We start from the raw sequence: 23,098 nt of genomic DNA on the forward strand, positions 1-23,098 counted from the left end.
GCCCTCATCGGGCCGAGGTAGTGAAAATAGTCAAAGGTTCTCCCACTCCTGCTGTGTTAAAAAATCCATTTCCGGAGCAGGAGAATAAGATGATAGGTTCTTCCTCGAATGCCAGTGAAGAACCCATTTTGATGATGTCTCATGTGAGGATTGCGACTCGATCGCAAGATTATGGTAGTAAGAATCCTGTTGATGGTAAGGAAGCAGAATCTTCTCACTCTAACCCATCAACCTCAGCTCCTGGTTCCGATCCACTACAGATCGAAAAACCTAACCCAGACTTAGTAATTAAACCGCCCGCCAAGGGTGTACTTCGAAGGTCTGCTTTCAATCCACATGCGAGAGCGGCCCAGAATTACAACATTGTTGAGGACTTAGCTGTTTCACCCTCAGCAATGTCGGCGTTAGAAGTGCTGCAATCATGCCCAGCACAACGAAAATTGCTTTTGTCGGCTATAGGAGCTGTTGATGTTCAGGATCCAAATCTAATGATCTTCGATCTAGAAAATAGTACACCGCGTCTCCCCCATCAAATGGCTTTCCAAATTCTAGTGATAGTAAAAAACAGGCCTATTCATAGGACTGTGATTGATGAGGGAGCTTCTACGTGTATTATGTCGATTCAATGTTGGAGATCCCTTGGTTCTCCTTCATTGAACCAATCCCCCACCATCCTTAAGGCCTTTGATGGCCGTGGGTTCCGTCCGTTTGGTATTCTACAGGAATTGCCTATAGGGGTAGAAGGTAAAACCGTTAGTCTGGATGTGGAAGTGGTTGATGCCCCTCTAGACTACAACCTTCTTTTGGGTCGAAGTTGGTCATATGCTATGACAGCGGTCGTTTCATCGGTCTTCAGAGTAATTAAGTTTCCACATAACGGTAAGATCATGACTATTGATCAGCTGACATACTTTTCATCCGACCCAGGCTCTTCAGAGAGTATCCAGCATGTCGGTAAGACGACAATCCCTTACAGGGACATTGGTGTAGGTTTAGTTAAAGATTCCGGTTTACTGGGAACTTTTCCTCTCCCTCCACTCAGCGTAGAACCTTCGTTTGCAACAATTCATATGATTACATCAGAAAACATTATTTATGATGATCCTTGGTTTGTCCCATCTGACTCTGAGATAGACTCATTCGGTAATGCTATGCCCTTGAGTCCATATGAAATTGCTTATGAAGCTCTCATGTCTTTTACCGACTTTCATTCGACCGAGGTCGACCAAATGAATGTGGTCAGTGAAGAGTCACTTTTCACCTCACCCTTAGAACGGATAGCATTTCCCGAAGTCGTGTCATCTGATGAACAACTTCGCGAAATCCTAAGTGTAGACGATCTACCATGGGAGGATCTCCATCACAGATCTTCGTTTTTACCTAAGGATGATGCATTTGAAAATGATTTTTCATCTATCTTTACCACTGAATATGTCAAAGACGCTCAGGATCCAACGAAACATTCTGATTCAGAGTTGAATTTAGGGAATATTTCTCGTACTATTCCCATTGATATTTCAGTGAAGCCCGGAATTGAGGAGAACATTCATATAGGTGCCGCATGTACAGAAGAAGAAATCCAAACTTACAAGGCCCTATTCCAAGAATTCCGCGATGTGTTTGCCTGGTCTTACGAGGAAATGCCGGGAATCGATCCTGCCATTGTTGTTCATGAAATAAAGACCTACCCGGATGCTAAACCCGTCCGGCAACTGTTGCGTCAAATTCACCCTCGAAAAGCAGCTGCGATTAAAGCAGAAGTCGAAAAGCTGTTGAAAGCAGGTTTCATTTATCCGATCCCGTTAACGGATTGGGTATCGAATATTGTTCCGGTCAATAAGAAACAAGGAACAATAAGAATCTGTATCAACTATAGGGATATCAATCGAGCTTGTCCAAAAGACAACTATCCTAAGCCTTATATCGATCAAATTATTGATGATTGTGCCGGAAGTGAAATGTTTTCCTTCATGGATGGTTTTTCGGGCTATAATCAAATCAATATTCTACCTGCCGATCAACCAAAAACGGCATTCATTTGTCCATGGGGGACATTTGATTATTGCAAATTACCTTTTGGGCTTAAGAAGGCCACTACAGGAGGATGGACCATCAGGTGAGCGGGAGACTGATTTCATCCTCATTGAGGGTGATGATACTGATATGGGCTCGCAAATTGAAAATATTAGAGAGATCATTAAGGAGCAGCAGGCAGACATTGATGCCTTGTCTACCAACTTGGATAGAGCCCAATGGACTATACAATACTTGGAGCAGAGGAAGAAGTAGCTTGAGGATTAGAAGGTGGTTATGGAGTTGCAAAACATTCAGCAAAACCGCCAAGCTGCCCGAAGGAGGAGGGTGGAGTTCACTTCATTGGAGTAAGAGATCAATGCCAATAGGGAGTCATGGCTCGAAAGAGTCAATATCCACTTAGAGAGGAAGCTGGAGAAGGAAATAAATGAGAAGAATATGCTTAGAAACTTGTCATATCATTACTTTTCCCGGAACTTGGTGTGCCAAGCGAGAATTAGGAATTTGAAAGCAAAGTTGAAGAGAGCATCAAGGAGGCAAAAAGAGTATGAAGGACTTCAAATCTTGGCTGAGGCTTCCTTGGACCATCACAGAACTTTATAGAGAAGACTCAGCCCAAATTTCAAGAAATTTGGAGAAATTTTTGCATTTTTGCAAATTTTTGGCACAAAAAACAGGTTTTTCTGCCCTATGCGCCGCGCTACGTGGCGCTCGCTTTTGCTAGAGGCCTCCAAATCTCAAAAACTCAACATTTTTAGATTTTTCATGCAAAATTACACTTGTCTACCTATGGCCAAGAAGTTTGGGCAGGTTTTGAGCCCTCAAAAAGGTCAAAAACACTCAAAAAATGACCTCACTGCCCCTATTTTGACACACAGGAAGTAGTGTTGGGAGAATGGACTTTTGGGGGGGGGGGGACATGGAGGCACAATTGAAAAATTCCACTTGGGTTGGAAATTAGACAGGAAGACCTTTCCAACAAGCACACCTGGAGCTCATTTGGACATCGGGAAGGCCTCCAAAAGTGGGTCCAAACAGGCGCTACGCATAGAGAATCAGGCGCGGTGCATAGAGGAAAAATTGCCAGTTTGACCAAGTTTTGCTCTATTTTTCGCCCAGCTTCGCCTAGTTTGACTTTTTCACTTTCCTAATGGCAAATTTATGATGTAATTTGATGAACATTGATGGATTATGATGTAAATATGTTGGATTTTCACTTGTAGAGGTAGATTCATCAGTTTAGAGGTTGTTTGAAACTGAATGAATCAGTTCCCTTGTTTCTAGAGGCATGTTGTTATGTTGCCTAGTTTCTAGTTCTCAGTTTAGAATCAGTTGGATTAGCTCCTAAACTTGTGAGCTCGACCCCTAGAGGCAAGGATGAGATATGTTTTTCTATATTATGTTAATTTTTAGTCATTAGCATGGTTGGACTCTTGAGAAAGCCTTGAGCTTCATTGTACATCCATTTTCAGTATTTTGGCTAAGGAATTGAGACCAGGATTTGCAGCACTCTTTGGGATTCATGTGGCAATTTGTCTTGGTACAATGATTCTCCTTGTGATTGTGAATTTTTTTATGTGATTGCATTATCTATCCTATTTCTTCTAAACTAAACAAACAAGAGTGTAAGTAGAATTCATTGAAAGTGAAATGCTCTACTTGAAGTTTGCTTTAGTTGTTTGATGTTTTTAGCTATTTGGGGAGGATTCATGATTGCTCTTGCCCTATTCAACACCTCACCTGTCTTTTCCTTCCATCTCACTAAAATTTAAGTGCCAAAATGATTGCCTACCTTGCCCCATCGAGATCTCTGCAGAACTGAGCCTCAATCCTCGCACTCCAAAATGTGTCTTTCTCTCTGAGCCAACAAATCACCATTTTATCAAATCAAACTCTTTTGCACATATGCCTAGCCTAAAATCAAAAGATATTTCAGTCATCTCAAGCCCCATAGATCATCATTTGCTAAGATTGACCTGGAGAGAGCCCTCTCCTGACCTAGTAGGGCTAGCTACCAGGCTGAGCGTGGTTTGATGTTGGCCCTGGATCCTACCTTCTTCAGCCTAAGGTAAATCTAGGCTCTAACATATTGTACACTCATTTCACCAGTTTGGCAAAGGAATGGACCAGGGTTTACAGCACTTTATGGGATTATTGTGGAAACTTGATTTGGTATTGTGTTTCCTTCTGTAACTGCAAGTTTCCATGTGTTTTATGTATGCCAGCATCTCTCTCTATTCATCTTAACTAAATGAAACAAGGATAAAGGTAGAATTCATTGAAGTTGCAGTGCTCTACCTAGGGTTTGTTTAGTTATTTATGTTTTCAGCTGTTTGAAGACGATTCCTGAGACTTTCATGCCCTCTTCAACTGTTCACTAGTCTAAAAGCTCTCCATCTCACTCAATTTGAAGTGCTAAACCATTTTCCTACCTCGCCCCATAGAGATCTCTGCAAGACTATGTCCATTCCTCGGACCCAAATCTACCTTTCACATTTGAGCCAGCAAACCAAAATTAAATTCATTCACACTCCTCAGTGCACATACCTAGCCTAAAATCAGTCTTTACATTACTCATCTCAAGCTTTATTGGCCATCTTTTCTGAGATTGACAAGGAGAGAGCCCTCTCCCAACCTGGTAGGGCTAGCTACCAGGTTAAGCATGGTTTGACGTTACCCTAGATCCGGCCTTTCTTAGCCTGAGGTAGATTTAGGCCATAACATAACCTGCAACCATACACAAAATATCAGTTTAAAAAATATTTGGATTTTCAACCTCTTTTATCTCTTCTATCAATACATTTGCATGTTGATATGAACCATCTAAGTTGTTCATGACACTTGCACGAAGTGTTTACGCTACGTTATAACATGATGACTAAATCATTGTGTTGTGTATCGTTGGAGGTAAGGAGTTTGCCTTATTATGATGGTCTAACTGATGTTGATAAATTTTTGGATGCATTTGAAAGGGAAGTACCATAGAAGCATCGCTTCTAAGCCTTGGAATCGGCGCTGTGTGCTATGTATACAAGATGGTGGGGTACGCATAAAGAAAATTTTGATGGATGGCGTGAATACAACAGGATGATGAGGGTGCGATTTTATCGCTCAAAGGTGAAATTGAGGAGTGACCCGCGCGATCACTTATCAAAATGGACTGATGCTTATGGAGCAGAACCACAACTGGAGTGGGTGCATTTGTTTTGTCACACTTTGGATTGTTGGGTTGTGTTATATTCTTTCCACGACTAGCCCACGTAGTTAACCAGGGGGTTAGAGGAGGGGTGGAGCCCCCCTTCGTTGTGCCAATTGTGTAGCAAGGGGGGGTCACAGGGGGTTTGAGTTGTACCCGTAACCCCACTTTATGGGGTCCGGGGCAGCGCCCCAATTTTTTTTTGTTTTGGAACCTATGTTAGGTTGGGTGGACCCACCTATGGTTTTGTGGATGATTTTCGCACATGTTTTTTGGACGCAATGGTTTTCGGTCCATGGTATTGGACGCGATGGTTTTCAGTACATGGTATTGGATGATTCGGCATGTATAAATATGTATTGTAACATTGAAAGGAACATAATGAAAAATCAAGATGGTAGTCTCGGTTTTGGGATCCAGGGGAAAATCTCTGTGTATATGTGTTTTATGGGTTATGCTCTCGCATTGTTTATTTTCTATGTTTTAGAATTCGTATGCAAGTAATTTCTGTGCAGGGTTAAAACCTATATTTGCTATCAGAGCTGTTTTGGCTTCAAGGAGATGCCTTTGTTGCTGAGGGGTTTCACTCGGGCCTGTGGTAGACCCTGTTTAGTGGGAGATCTGCAAGATCGATTATAGTGGTGAAAGAAGATGGCGAGCAGTGGAAAGATAGAGATCAAGAAATTTAATGGTCAGATTTTTGAGTTGTGGAAACTCAAGATGGAGGATCTGTTGGTGGATAAAGATCAGTGGATCGCGGTAGATCCAGGTACTAAACCAACGGGACTATTCGATGAAGAATGGAAGAAGTTGGATCGGAAGGAAAAGAGCACAATATGATTGTGTATCTTAGATTCAGTAGTGTTGAATGTATCAGGGGAAGCTATGGTGAAGGCTTTGTGGGACAAGTTAGGGACTTTGTACCAATCTAAGTCTCTGGTGAATAAACTATTCCTGCGGAAAAAGTTGTATAACCTGAGGATGAAAGATGGAGACTCGATGACAGAGCATCTGAATGAATTTAATACTGTGGTAAGTCAGTTAGCATCTGTTGATATTAAAATTTCAGATGAAGATAAGTGCATCAGTTTGTTGTGTTCTCTACCAGATTCGTGGGATAGTCTGGTTATTGCAATAGGTAGCAATGCGACTACCTTGCAATTTGATGAAATAGTCTCAGCCTTGCTGATGGAGGAGATGAGACGGAAAAATATGGAGAGCTAGAATGGTGATGCCTTATCTGTACGAGGATAGTCCCAGAACAGAAACAAAAATAAGTCATCGAGTGGGAAATCTAAATCTAGAGGGAGATCTAAATCTCCAGGAAAACCTGTAAAGGTTCCTATTCCTATAGGTGTGAGTTATCTGCTAAACAGTGTCCCAAGACACAAGAAGAGGAAGAAGATATGTCTCATGTTCCATATGCAAGTGCAATCAGTAGCCTGATGTATGAAATGGTCTGTACTAGACCAGACATTGCACATGTAGTGGGAGTATTGAGCAGGTTTATGTCAAAACCAGGGAAGGAGCACTGGACAGTAGTGAAGTGAGGTTTCAGGTATTTGTGTGGCACTAGTGATTATGGTTTGTGCTACCAAGGAAGATCAGGATTGGACAGAATGTTGGATATTCATGGATTTGTTGATGCAGACTGGGCTGGAGATCTGGATCAGAGAATATCTACAAGTGGGCATGTGTTTAACCTATTTGGAGGTGCAGTCAGTTGGATGAGTAAGAAACAATCTGTAGTGGCACTATCAACTACAGAGGCAAAATACATGGCAGCCACTCATGCAAGCAAGGAAGCAGTTTGGTTGCAAAGATTGTGTTCAAGTATGGGGTTAATACAGGGAGCTATAAGGATAGAATGTGACAACCAAAGTGCAATTTTCTTGGCAAAGAACCCCACATATCATTCAAAGACAAAGCACATTTATGTTGAGTATCACTTTGTGAGGGATATGATAGAAAAAAAAAAGGTGTTGCTGGTAAAGGTGGACACTTTGAAGAATACTGCATATGCATTGAACAACTCTGTGAGCTCTGAGAAGTTCTCTTGGTGTAGAGAGACAATGGGCATTTCAGGGCTGGAAAAATGACTAAACTCTCTTGTGGCCCCCTGTGGAAAGAAAACAACAAGTGGGAGAATGTTGGGTTGTTTTATATTCTTTCCACGACTAGCCCACGTAGTTAACCGGGGGGTTAGAGGGGGGGTAGATCCCCCCTTCATTGCACCAAATTTGGGGTGGGGGGGGGGGGGGGGGGTCACAGGGGGTTTGAGTTGTACACGTAACCCCACTTTATGGGGTCCGAGGCAGTGCCCCAGAAAATTTTGGTTTTGGAACCTATGTTAGGTTGGGCGGACCCACCTATGGTTTTGTGCATGATTTTCACACATGTTTTTTGGATGCGATGGTTTTCGGTCCATGGTATTGGATGCTTTGGCATGTATAAATATGTATTGTAACATTGAAAGGAACATAATGAAAAATCAAGCTGGTAGTCCGGTTTTGGGATCCAGGGGAAAATCCTTGTGTATATGTGTTTTATGTGTTATGCTCTTGCATTGTTTATTTTCTTTGTTTTAGAATTCGTATGCAGGTAATTTCTGTGCAGGGTTAAAACCTACATGGATGTCATACCAATGAATTGGTACTTGGAAACATCGCTCCACCATGGTACAGATGAATGGGATATCCTGAGGCAAGGATTCTTGATGACATTCAGCTTTGAGGATGGATTCGAGTGCATCTATGAAGCGCTACAGGAGGTCAAGGAAATGATCTTTAGAATCCCACAAGACCCCTTGGATTTGATTCAATCGGATTGGACCACCTAGCTGTGCCATGCGCTAGAGTGCTACAATGTGACTGTTGAAGAAGAAGAGGAGGATCTAAGGAACATTAATATCCCAGGGACAAAAGCTCACCACAAAGTTGAGGGGTTGCAGATAGAGAACCCAAATATCACCGCACCACTGAAAATGAGACAAGTGAACATTGGAATATAGGCAGAGCCAAAGTTTGCGAGGGTGGGGGAATACTAGGATGATGCTACGGTGGATAAGGTCGCTAAGTTGCTCCGCGAGTACTAGGATTTGTTCCCTACAAAGTTTTCATACATGAAAGGGATAATAGGCGATTTAGGAATGATGAAAATAGCATTGAAACTAGACGCGAAGCTTGTGAAGCAAAGGCCATATCGCCTTAATCCTAACTACAAGGAAAAGGTCTTCTTGGAGTTGGACAAAATGTTGGTAGAAGGAATCATTGAACCAGTGGAGAAGTCTGATTGGGTAAGTCCTATGGTAGTTCAGGAAAAGAAGCAAAAGGATGAAATAAGGATATGCTTAGATCTGAGGAAGCTAAATGATGCTTGCGTATATGATCCTTTTCCAAATCCATTCACCGATGAAGTGCTGATAATGTAGGAGGACAAGAATCATATTCATTTACTGATGGGTTCTCTGGACGCCATCAGATAAAGATTGCACTGGAAGAAAAGAGTAAGACTACCTTCATGACTGAGTGGGGATTCTTTCAGTATATGGTAATGCCTTTTGGACTTAAGAATGCACCAACAATATTTTTGCGCACAGTCATTGCAGTGTTCAAAGAGTTTATTCAAAAGTTTTTGGAGGTATACTTTGATGATTGGACGGTGTCTGGACTGGTCAAATGCCATGTAGCTAGTGTGCGCTTGATGCTGGATACGTGCCAGAGGTATCAGATTGCGCTAAACTTCAAGAAGTGTCTATTTTGTGTCCCTTTCAGAATCTTATTGGGTCATGTAGTGTGCAAACAAGGATTAATGGTGGATCCTACTAAGATCGCGGTCATAATTAACTTGGAGGTGCCAAGGAGTGTTAAGCAGTTGCGCACAACACTGGGTCATACTGGTTATTATGAAAATTTCATCAAGAGTTATGCCCAGATTACCGCGCTGATGAAAAAACTCTTGAAGAAGGACGCTACATTCTGTTGGAATGAAGAATGTTAACGACGCCTGGATGTGTTAAAAGAAAAGATGGTCATCGTGACGATCCTAGTCTTCCCAGATTGGAAGAAGGAATTTCATGTGCATGTGGATGCATCATGTATCGCATTGGGAGAAGTGCTGACACAGGCTGGTGAAGGGGAATTGGATCACCCAATAGAATTCGCAAGTAGGAAGCTGTTGAAGGCTAAAAAAAACTATTTGATGACTAAGTGCGAAGGGTTGGCTATGGTGTACATGCTCTAGAATTTTAGGCATTACTTGCTAGACGGACACTTTAAGATGTATACAGACCATTCTACATTAAAGTACCTGGTCAACAAGCTTGTGTTGGGGGGGGGGGGTGGGAATATGTAGATGGCTTCTGCTATTTCAAGAGTATGATCTTGAAGTAATTGTGAAGCTAGGGCGATTGAATGCAGGACCAAATCATCTGTCATGCATTGAAACAGGAGAGGAGCCTACTAATTTGGAGGAAGGATTGCTTGATGTGAAGCTCTTTGCGGTGCATGTGGCAGACAATCATTTTGCAGATATCATCCACTTCCTAACTACAGGAATGGCTCTAAAAGTGTACACTAGTCAACCGAAGAAGGAATTAGTGGTGCACGTAACGGACTTCTCTGTTATTGCAGGTCACTTGTATAAGATGGGGTTAGGCGAAATACTATGATGTTATGTGCCTTATTTTAAACGAAGCAGTATCCTAGTTGAAGCTCATGGAGGGGCTATGGGAGGCCATTATGCAGGAAAAGCAACAATGCAGAAGATTTTATGCTCAGGTTGTGGTGGCCAACATTACATAAGGATTCCAAATCATATTGTAGGGCATGCGATGCATGTTAGAGGACGGGCAGGCCATCGTATAGGGATGAGCTGCCTTTGAATCCGCAAGTGTCATTGCAACCATTTGAGAAATGGGTGATTTATTTTGTAGGGCCGATTCAACCTCTAGGAAAGAAGACGGGTGTGCGGAATATCATCACTGCAACTGATTATTTGACCAGATGGGCGGAGGCACAGCCTATAAAGGACTATACAGGGGAAACACTAGTGAAGTTCCTATTTGAATATGTGCTAACTAGGTTCGATTGCCCAAAGATTTTGATGAGTGACCATGGTATACACTTCCTTAATGAAACGATCAGTGCGCCTATAGAAGAGTTCCAAGTGTATCATCAAAAGAGCATGCCATATCATCCTTAGGCTAATGGGATGGTGGAAGTGTTTAATAAGATATTGGAGAATGCACTGACAAAGGTTTGAACTGCACAGAGGAATGATTGGGACGTGCGCATACCAACAATGCTATGGGCTTATAGAACTACTTGTAAGAAGCTGACTGGACAGACACCTTTCATGCTGATCTATGGCATAGAAGTTGTGATGCCAATGGAATACATTGTGCCTAGTCTATGCATAGTGGCGATCACAGGAATGGTGTACCATTGAGCCTTGGAAGAGTGGCTCACACAACTGACAGAGCTTGAGGAAGATAGATTCTTGACTGGATTCCATATACAACTTCAGAAGGAGTGTGAAAAGGCATGGCACGATCAACACATCAAACTACGGACCTTCAAGGTAAATGATTTAATTCTATTATATGACAACAAGTTTGATAAGTATCCAAGAAAATTTCAGATGCATTGGCTAGGGTCGTATGTTATCAAGGAGATTACCGATGGTGGCGTAGTTCAACTTATGAAATTGAATGGAGATCCATTTCCCAGAAAGGTAAATGGAAGCCGGTTGAAGCCATACAACAGGGATCCAGCCAAATGACTATATGATGGTAGCACAGTCTTAGTGCTCCAGGCAGTTGCAAGGAGGCACGAGACTATAAATTACACTGCCCAGGGTGTAGAGCTGCGTGACGAAGGGTTTGCATGAAATGGGAGAGTGTCACGGTATCAGTAGAAGCGTGAAGGGAGCTATGCTACAAAAGGAGAGACCACGCAACATAGCCACAAAGTGACCGTTACTGTCACTGTTCATGATTTGAATGCTAGAAGATGGTTGGGAGGAGTAGGCGATCGACATTTAAGGCGTTTAAGGTTGAAATCAAGTGTGAAATCTTTGGAAATATGATGTCAATCTCGAATTTATGGATGGATTTTGGGGGGAATAGTCAAATTTTAATTCGAATTTGCCTATAAATTACAGGTGGCCATCCAACGAGAAACACTTTTCATTATGAGAATTTCTGAGTTATGTTGTCTGTTGCGTGAGATCTTTGAAAATTTTTGTGTAAGCCCTATGTCTAAGTCCGATCAAAACCTCATTAACAGCATCATGTCTGCACCAGCTGAGACCGCTAGTACTAGGAGCACTGTTGCTTCTGAGGGAGTTGCCCTTGAGGTTGTGAGTATGGAGACTCTCGTAGTAGTGCCTAAGGCGCCAAGGTCTCCTAGGCTGAAGCCTACGCTGACAAGAGAGGTTTCCAAGAAAAAGAAGGATAAACAAAAAAAGACATTATCAGTGCACAAGTCACCGAGGAAACATCTAGCTACATAGGTGCAGCGGAAAGAAAAGCTGACCGCATAGGAGAAAGGAAAAGTGGTCGATCTGGAGGCCAAGGAGGGCGCGAAAGACATCGATATTGAGGGGGTAGATCCTATTTCTAAGTTGTTGGAATAATCTCTCCATGCCAGGTAAAGGTGAAGGTCTCAAAGGACCCAGATGAGGGACAGTTCCTCCTAAACACACCCCTGTTGCCAGAAAACATAACTTTTGAAGGTCCGCGTTCAGTGCACATCACACATTTGAAGCTTGAAGATTGGGATTTGGGGGAAATTGAGTGGTTCCCCCACCTAGCTACCGATACCTTCATGAAGCAAGTGTTCTACAAGGAGTCTGGTGTCACCGAACTGGAGCCGGTGGAATGGATTCGCAGGGTAAATAAGGCAGGGTTGTTGAACCTGCTATGGGTGCCTCACTACCACCACGCCCCTATAGATTTGATAGTTATTAAGTATGGATGCTTGTGTTTGAGTGAGATGATACCAATCATTGACATGCTGATCCATAGGATCACATTACTCCCCCATTCAGGGCTGAATTTAGCGAAGGTATTTGGTGGAAAGACAAGTGAGCGCGACCTCACCAAGAAGATGAAGGACAAGTTCAAACTTGTCAAGGAGGTGCATAGGTATTACTAACCCCGCGGTGAAGTTGGTCACCCAAATTTTGGCTGGCAAAGTGATGAGAAAGTGTCGCGTAGACAAGGTGCCAACACCAATGGTTTCGTTAGCGGCCGAGTATGCAGAGGGCGTGCTACCTGTGCGACGAGTTCCTTGCGAACTATCGAGAGGCACAAGACCAAAGAAAGAATTCCATTATTCCTGGCTATTACTGTCAATTGTGTTGGTCGCGTGGGAGTTGCCAAAGGAAAACCAGTTTCCTCCGATTGAGACAAATTTACCAGAAGCAATGAAGTTTTCTTCACTATGGCCGACAAAGGACGCTGCGCAGGTTTGAGAAAGTAACGTTTTTTGGGTATTGATGGAGATGAGCATTAATATGGTCATTATCCAAAACCCATGGTTTTCCCCAATTGTCTTTGAGCAATTTTTTGGGTACGCAGAGTTCAAAGCATACTTCCACCGTGTTTACATCCGAGTGTTGAAGTTCTAGACCGGAAGTGGTATGATCTTCCTACTTGGCTATGGAGGATCCCATTGTAGAGGTCCTCAAGCGATGGCTAGCAGATTGGCACACACCATCACATTTAGCTGCAGGGACTAACAAGTCTTCAGAGAAGTAGAAAAAGGAAGCAGCTCGACTGAAGGTTCAACTGTTGGCATAAAAAAGGAAGAAGGAGACTAAGGAGAAGGCCTGCACAGAAGCAGAGCATGCCGCCAAGGAGCAAGCGGAGAAGGAAGAGTGTGACTTTGGCAGAAGTCACAAATATCCTTCACCCCAAGAGGAGGATGAAGAATAGTCAGAATATGGTGGCGGAGATCAAGAGAGCACTCATTTCCATGTAAAGTGACATAGGGAACAGGAAAAATATGGACAACAAAATATGACCAAAGAATCCAAGTCATCTCTTGATCAAATTACCTTGATGGAGGGTGACTTGGATGACATTGGTGTAGGTTTTAACCCCGTACAGAAATTACCTGCATACGAATTCTAAAACACAGAAAATAAACAATGCAAGAACATAACACATAAAACACATATACACAGAGATTTTCCCCTGGATCTCAAAATCGGGACTACCAACTTGATTTTTCATTATATTACTTTCAATGTTGTAATACATATTTATACATGCCAAAGCATCAAATACAATGGACCAAAAACCATCGTGTCCAATACCATGGACCAAAAACCATCATGTCTAAAAGCATGTGCGAAAATCATGCACAAAACCATAGGTGGGTCTGGCCATCCTAACATAGGATCCAAAACAAAATTTTTTTGGGGCGCTGCCCTGAACCCAATAAAGTGGGGTTATGGGTGCGCCTCAAACCCCCTGTGCACCCCCCCCCCGGGCCGTTACACAATCGGTGCAATGAAGGGGGGCTCCCCACCCCCTCTAACCCCCCGGTTAACTACGTGGGCTAGTTGTGGAAAGAATATAACACGACCCAACATTCTCCCACTTGTTGTTTTCTTTCCAGAGGGGGCCACAAGAGAGCTTAGTCATTTTTCCAGCCCTGAAACGCCCATTGTCTCTCTACACCAAGAGAACTTCTCAGAGATCACAAATTTTGTCAATGCATCTACAATATTCTTCAAAGTGTCCACCTTTACTAGCAACACCTTTTTGCCTTCTATCATATCCCTCACAAAGTGATACTGAACATAAATGTGCTTTGTCTTTGAATGATATGCAAGGTTCTTTTCCAAGAAAATTTCACTTTGGTTGTCACAGTTTATCCTTATAGCTCCCTGTACTAACCCCATACTTGAACACAATCTCTGCAACCAAATTGCTTCCTTGCTTGCATGAGTGGCTACCATGTATTCTGCCTCTGTAGTTGACAGTGTCACTAAAGATTGTTTCTTACTCATCCAACTAACTGCACCTCCAAATAGGTTAAACACATACCCACTTGTAGATCTTCTCTGATCTAGATCTCTAGCCCATTCTGTATCAACAAAGCCACGAATATCCAACACTCTGTCCAATTCTGGTCTTCCTTGGTAGCATAAACCATAATCACTAGTGCCACGCAAATACCTGAAAACCTGCTTCACTGTTGTCCAATGCTCCTTCCCTCGTTCTGACATAAACTTGCTTAATACTGCCACTGCATGTGCAATGTTTGGTCTAGTACAGACCATTGCATACATCAGGCTACTAACTGCACTTGCATATGGAACACGGGACATATCCTCTTCCTCTTCTTGTGTCTTGGGACACTGTTTAGCAGATAACCTCACACCTATAGGAATAGGAACCTTCACCGGTTTACTATCTTGCATATTAAACCTCTGCAGTATTGTCTCGACATAATTCCTCTGGTTTAACCAGAGCTTCCTCTTTGCCTGATCACTTTTAATTTCCATGCCCAAAATATAGTTTACAACACCAAGATCTTTAATGTTGAATTTCAGGACAATTGGGTCTTCAAATCCTGGATAATTTCTTTGTCATTTCCAACCAGCAACATATCATCCACATACAAGACCAGATAAATAACACGGTCACCAATTAATTTAAAATACACACAGTGATCTGCTTTGCTTCTGGTGAAGCCAAGTCCCCGTATATATGTTTCAAATTTCTAATACCACATCCTTGGTGATTGTTTTAACCCATACAAAGACTTCTTTAACTTGCAGTCCAGTTCTTTCTTACCCTTCACTGCAAAGCCTTCAGGTTGCTTCATGTATATTTCCTCTTCCAGATCCCCATGAAGAAATGTTGTCTTCACATCCATCTGTTCTACCTCAAAATCAAAAGCAATAGCAACAGATAAAAGTAATCTAATAGAAGTTACCTTGGAAATAGGAGAAAAAAATATCACCAAAATCAATTCCCGACACCTGGGAATAACCTTTTGCTACCAACTGAGCTTTGTATTTCTCCACCTTTCCTTCTGCATTTTTCTTCTTCTTGAACACCCATTTGCTTCCAATGGGTTTCCTTCCAACCGGCAACTCCACCAGATCCCAAGCCTCATTTTTGTGCAAAGATGCCATTTCATCAACCATGGCCTCTTTCTAGAGTTTGCCATCCTTTGAATCTACTGCTTCCTTCACAGTTCTGGGATCATTGTGAGTAATAGATAAATAAAAATTTGAATAGAAAGTAGATGGACTATACCTTTATGGCTGCCTTCTTTCTTGAACTGATCTTCTCACTCCTGGAGTTTGTGGCTCTTCATATTCTGATTCCTCCTCTGCTGTAGAGTCTGATTCTTCCTCCTTAAGGTCAAACTCTATCTTCTCGGGTTCCTTTGGTTGGACTTCATGTTTAATAACATCTTTTACCTCTCTGAACACCACATCTCTGCTATACACAACCTTCTGTGTGACTGGGTTCCAAAGCTTATAACCCTTTAAACCATCCTTATATCCAATAAAGATTCACTTTTCAGATTTACTATCCAACTTGGTTCATTTCTCCTTTGGAATATGTACATATGCATCACATCCAAATACCCTCAGATGTGAAAGAGAGGGTTTCTCACCAGTCCATGCCTCTTGTGGAGTCTTATCCTCCAACGCTGACGAAGGTGACCTGTTGACCAGGTAACATGCAATATCCACCGCCTCTGCCCAGAATTCCTGTGCTAACCCGACACCACTAAGAATACTTCTTGCCCTTTCCATCAATGTCTTATTCATTCTTTTTTTAACTCTATTTTGCTGAGGTGTATATGGAGTAGTCTTCTGTCTTGCTATACCACACTTCTTACATAATTCTTCAAATTCCTTACTACAAAACTCTCCACTGTTATATGTCCTTAGCACCTTTATCTTCTTCTCTGTCTGGTTTTCCACCAGAGCCTTAAATTCTTTAAACCTGTCAAAGAATTCAGATTTCTTCTTAAGGAAATATATCCATGTATTCCTTGAGAAGTCATCTATAAATAATACATAGTACATAGACTTACCCAGTGATGGAACCTTCACAGGTCCAAACACATCACTGTGCACAAGCTCTAATATATGTTTTGCCCTCTTACCATCAGAGGGGAAACTCACACAATTCTGCTTCCCGTATACACAATTTTCATAGAAATCAAAATACAGAGAGCTATTACTCATGCCTTCTACCATACCTTTACCATGAAGTATTCGAAGGCCCTTCTCTCCAATATGTCCAAACCTTTGATGCCACAACATGGTATTCTCTCCAGAGACCACTAGATTTTCTGTTCCACTTTCAGGAACCACAGAACTGTTGCACCCATCAATAACAATGCTACCTTGCAGCTTGTACAGAGTTCCAATTCGAACTCCTCGCATCAATACCAGTGCTCCTCAAACCATTTTGCAGGTATCCTTCTCGAACACTTTTTTTACACCTTCATCATCCAACTTGCTTACAGAAATCAAATTTTTGGCTAATGTAGGAATATGCAGAACACCCGGAAGTGTTCTAACCCTTCCACCTTGCAGCTTCAACTTTACTTTTCTGTGACTAATGATTCTAGCCTTCCTATCATCCCCTAAGAAGACATCACCACCATCGTATTTCTCATACTCGCAGAACCACTCTCTATGGGGTGTGAAGTGAAAGGATGCACCTGAGTCAATCAACCATGCCTCATGATCTACATGTGTACTTGAAGAAGCCAAGTACACATCCCCACCTTCATCTAAGGTAGTTTTTGCCTCTGTAGAAGGAGCATCATCAGATCCCTTTACTTTATTGGGAGCTTTAGATTTACAGTCCCTTTTGTAGTGCCCTTCCTTTCTGCATTTCCAGCACACCACCTTTACAGGTTTTCTTGGAGATTTAGATCTCCCTCTAGATTTAGATCTCCCACTCAATGACTTATTTTTGTTTCTGTTCTAGGACTGTCCTCATACAGACAAGGCATCATCATTCTAGCTCTGCATATTTTTCCGTCTCATCTCCTCCATTAGCAAGGATGAGACTATTTCATTAAACTACAAGGCAGTTGCATTGCTACCTATTGCAATAACCAAACTATCCCATGAATCTGGTAAAGAACACAACAAAATGATGCACTTATCTACATCTAAAATTTTAATATCAACAGATGCTAACTGACTTACCACAGTATTAAATGCGTTCAGATGCTTCGTCATCGAGTCTCCATCTTTCATCCTCAGGTTATACATCTTTTTCCACAGGAACAGTTTATTCACCAGAGACTTAGATTGGTACAAAGTCCCTAACTTGTCCCACAAAGCCTTCGCCATAGCTTCCCCTACCTTCTGATCCAACTTCTTCCATTCTTCATCTGACACTCCCATTGGTTTAGTACTTGGATCTACCACGATCCGCTAATATTTATCCACCAATAGATCCTCCATCTTGAGTTTCCACAACTCAAAACTCTGACCATTAAATTTCTCGATATTTATCTTTCCACTGCTCGCCATCTTCTTTCACCACCAAAATTGATCTCGCAAATCTCCCACTAAACAGGGTCTACCACAAGCCCGAGCGAAACCCCTTAGCAACAAAGGCATCCCCTTGAAGCCAAAATTGCTCTGATACCAAATGTAAGTTTTAACCCCATACAGAAATTACCTACATACGAATTCTAAAACACAGAAAATAAACAATGTGAGAGCATAACACATAAAACACATATACATAGAGATTTTCCCCTGGATCCCAAAACTGAGACTACCAGCTTGATTTTTCATTATATTCCTTTCAATGTTATAATACATATTTATATATGCCGAAGCATCCAATACCATGGACCGAAAACCATCACGTCCAAAAACATGTGCGAAAATCATGCATAGAACCATAGGTAGGTCCGCCCATACTAACATAGGGTCCAAAACCAAAAGTTTCCACAGCGCTGCCCCGGACCCCATAAAGTGGGGTTATGGGTGCACCTCAAACCCCCTGGGACCCCCACCCCCACCCCCGCTAAACAATCGATGCAACAAAGGGGGGCTCTGCCCCCCCTCTAACCCCTAGTTAACTACATGGGCTAGTCGTGGAAAGAATATAATGCAACCCCACAATTGGTGACAAGGTAAGGGACATGACAACAGAACTGCTGAAGCAGTTTGAGCAGTAGCAGAAGAAAGCACTGGTCACTATACAGACAGGTCTGCATGAGCTGTATATCCAAATAACTAGACTTCAGGCAGGTGCAGGGCAGAGCACCACGACATGAACTAGTTTGGTGTCAGGGACCACTCAAGCAGCAGAGTTGGTTCGATCCTTGGATCTATGGGCAGTCGCACTGCCAGATGGAGCTCTGAGTGTGGAGGTGGACATTGACAAGGCTATTGTCAACACTTTAAATAATATTTGTCTAAACTTGGCCACACTCCGCAGTGAATTCCTTCACACGCTGCAAGCAGGTGTGATTGCAAAGCTTAGGGCTCGAGAGCAGCGCTTGCTGAGCATGATCAGTGAACAAAAGGTCAAAAATGAATAGATGTTTGTCGAGAAGACAACAGGGCTTGAAGCATGGAAGAAGGTTCAAGGGAAGAATGAGCGAATCGCAGCCATGGTAGCTGAAGAATGCAAAACCATTCCAGAACTGCACATACCTGAAGAAGCGTTGTTGGAGGCCAAGATTAGGAAATTGGTTGCAAGTTTGCATGATGCAAAGATAGATATGGCCAAGGTTTAGTTTGAACTAAACCTTAAAATCATAGAGCTTGAGTCGAAGTCACAACCTTCAACTCCACCAAAGCTCAGAGAACAGTGCAAGGCATATGTAAAGGATGCAGTCACAACAGTTGATGATTCGGTGGTGGATTGTACCGCGCTCTTTGAGCAGTCTATGGAGGTCGTTAGACTCTGCAGGAGGATCCTAACCTACAAAGGTTGAGCATAGAGGCCTAGTAATTGCTGCAACAATATGACGAAGCAAGAGTGACAGCATTCACCGTCGCTATATCACACCGATTGGCTAAGCTGCATGAGGCAAAGCAATTGCTCGAACAGGTGGAGGCATTGCAATGAAAATAGGTAGTCCTCAAGGCCATATTTGGGCCTTGGATGGATGAGGCCTATTCCATCTTTTCCACCATTGAAGAGAAGCTGGAAGGCCTAAAGAGGACACAACAGATGGTAAAAGCAGACAATGCAGGACCAGCATCAGAGCAGATGGTTGAGTAGCTCAAGCAGGTAGCCATGCAGAGCACGCCTGAGGTAGTAGTAGCACAAGTAGAGCTCGAAGGTCTCCGCACTAAGATCTCTGTGCCAGCAAAGTGACTCGAGGGTGAGTCACTATATTTGTGTTGGGGTCTTGTTGGGACAGGGTCCCCTAAGGTCAATTTTGGGGGAAAAGCACAAGTTTTGGGGCAGAAAGCCCAAGTTTTTGTTATGTACAGTGTAAAGTCTCCGAAAATTGTGGTCATGGAGTGAGTAGATAGTAAGTTTCATACAGGGATTTTCCCTTATTTTATGTATGTTGTGTCGGCTTTAGTAGATCTACCCATGATCTGCGGACCATGGGATTGTATAAAAAGGAGAGTCCTAGAGAGTCTAAGGCATAGTAATGAGTGAAGAATGAATATAATGGGGCATTATAAGTGAAGAATGAAGAGTCTTAGAGTAAGAGAGAGGCTCTACAGTTGTGTGTGCAGAGGCCTAGAGTAGAGTCTGTAACTGAGTGCACGGACCCCTACAACTGAGTGTGCAGGTAAGTCTCGAGTCTGTAAGCAGAACTAAAGTATTAATAAAGAGATTATTTTGGAAATATCTGTGTTTTATCCATTTACTTATGCTATGATTGAATGTGTTTATGTTATGATGAATCTTGGGTTTATGATTTAATATTGTATTGATGCGTGATTCTACATGGTTTACATTGTTATATGATTTCAAGTACTAATGTTTGTTTACGTGAAGAATATCTTAATGCATGTTAAAGATATTAGCTACTTAGGCCGATTTGGGAAAATACAGAGCTAAGGGTAATTACAGAGGCGCATAAGTAGTTGATTCACTTGTTTAGGGTTCGCGAAAGGCAGTCGTAGACCTTCGCGAAGGTCTAGAGGTTGGTTAAAGGAAGTTATATCTATAAGCCTTAAAGGCTTATTGATCTGCACGAAGGCAGGTTAAGGGTATAAAATGACATTACACTAATCTCTGGGTGTGGAAACTTGGTTCCAGCATCCCCCTATACTTCTTCGAATGAGACTTTAGTCCGTGCTCTGCAGGTTGATGCCAAAAGGGCCAGTAGTGTAGGGATTTATTTGGAATTAACTCTGAACCTGGGTTAGGACCCACTAAGCCAACAGTCACTTATCTTCATTCTCACCAAGCAATGGTCCTTTCTCTGGTTTACAAATGCACACATTATTCTCAATTGCCTTAAGCTTTTCACTACTTTGTTGAGTACCTAACCTATGTTTCAGCTTCACCTGTAACTTGTGCAACTTCACCATTCAATCATGCCGTCATCTTCATCATCTCTTTCTGAAATTCCTCATCCCTCATCTTCCTCATGCCAACTTCTTTGGAATTTTCTTTCATCTAATTGTGACTTCTCATTGAACCCTTGAAATGAGTATTGATAGTCATTGCCACTTCCTTCTTTCATGAAATCTCCTTGTCCACTTGTGAGTTGTAATCTAGCCAACACCTCACCAATCTATCTCCTCAAAACTTGGCGAACGGTTCACTTCACCTGAACCTTCTTTTTGAGAACTCCTTTCTCTCTTGGTTGTGGCATTTACCTTACTCACTTACTGAAAAAATTCTGCTTGTCCTCTTCCTCTTTAGCAATTCATTTTGTCGTTGGGTTCTGTCACAATTCCTTCTCTTGAGAGCTCTACATTCTCCCTCTTCCTCTACCATAGTTACACTTGCTATAGTGGATGCTATCTACAACTTTCGTTCTCCACTACCTACAAACAAAAAATATTTACAAACATTGTATAGTCTCCAAAATGTATTCACAATACCATCCACTTTCACCTTCATCGCCACCATTTCACTTACATGTCGTAACTCCATGACCATATAACCTTTCATTAGCCTCCATTGTCAGAATTCTATGGGTTCCATTTGTGTTTTCCAAAAGTTAATGATTTCTAGTATTATAAGTGAATTAAATGGTTAAAACATAGAAAAATGACATATACTTGCTAATACTTAAAAGTGGCTTGAGTTTCATGACATGTGTAGGTCATTTGGAAGCTTCCAAGACACCCTTATGTGGCCTCCAATGCTAAAATTCGAATTCCCTTCAAGATATGGAAGAAGATTTGGATAAAGGTCAAAGAGGATATGTGTCTCATCATTACCTATTTGAGTTGTAACTCTATATGTGTCTTATCATTACCAATTTGAGTTGTAACTCTATGAGATTTTCTAGAGATCTAGGGAGAGAATAATGGACCATTAGTGAGGTATCTTCTTATTTTTTTGTATAAATAGGAGAGCCTTCTCCTTTCAAAGGCATGTGTAAAGTTAGAGATACTCAAGTGGAAAGTTAAGATTACTCATGCTTTGAAAGAAATTTAGATTTAGAACCATGCTCATGAGTGATGTTCACCTCTTTCTGTTAAAGCTTGCACTGGGAGCCTCTCAACTTTCCATCTCTCATGCTTTTGGATTGGCCACCTACAACGTGTGAGATTTATTGTTTTTCATAGATTAAGATTTATTTATTTCATATCTTTTCCTGTGTGAGAGGTTAAGAATGATTGTTTTTGCTTTCATTTCATGTCATGTGGTTTTGATTATTCATTTCATAGGATCCTGATTTGATAATGCACACATGATCTCTTAGAGTAGATTTCATTTTTGAAAGAGTGGTGTGCTTTTGAATTCCTGCAAGTGTGGTAGATTAAGATTTCAATTCCTGCAAGTGTGAAAGATTAAGATTTCAATTCCACGCGCTATACTATAATTTTACTATAATTTCTTTTGAATTGATTGTTTAATTAGAATAGGTGAATTTGGTTTGTCGTTATTTGGTTTCATAGTTAGATTGATCTAAATTGAAAGTTAATTTCTAGCATATACAGAGCATGCACACTTTGCTAGTTTTACGAAACCCATGGGTTGACAATTACATGATAGGTAATTAATTTGCCTCAACAAACATAATTAATATAAAACATCATATCCATCTCCGACTCTCTTCTCTAAAGAGCTAACCAGCTTTGATACCACTTGATGCAAGAAAATTCATCTTTTAAAGGTATTCAAATGCAGGAAAATTCATTTTTCAAAGGTATTCATCAACGAGATATGATACTTGTATTACAAGATTTAATAATATAGAAATTATTCCTCGAGTTATTTAACTTGAACTTAATCCCACTTTTCTTATACAAATATTTCTCCTATTTGTCCTGCAAAAAAAATACATATGCACACAACATTTTCTTCTCACTTAATTCCAAATCACACAAAGATGCCAAAATTCTTCATTCATTCATACACAAATACAATCATGAGCATAAATATGCTTTCAAAATACTTTCATTCAACACATTTTATACATATAAATAATAAAAAACACTCATTCCTCTCTCTTGTGCTCATTCTACATGCATTTGACCATAAGTTCTCATTGCCCGTAGGTTTACAATAAGTAGAATTAAGAAATGCAATAGCTTTTATAAATCTTAAAATCACTCCATAAACCATATTTTCCTGAATCCTAAAATCACTTCATAAATAACTCCATAAATCATATTTTTCTAAACTCTAAAATCACTCATTATATCCATAGAATCTCTCATTTTTTTAAAGTTAGATTTTCTTTTTCCTTACGAATA

The sequence above is a fragment of the Pinus tabuliformis genome, chromosome X, assembly GCF_031772625.1.
Source record: "Pinus tabuliformis cultivar Carrire ecotype Pingquan chromosome X, CPIR1, whole genome shotgun sequence".
Lineage (NCBI taxonomy): Eukaryota > Viridiplantae > Streptophyta > Pinopsida > Pinales > Pinaceae > Pinus > Pinus tabuliformis.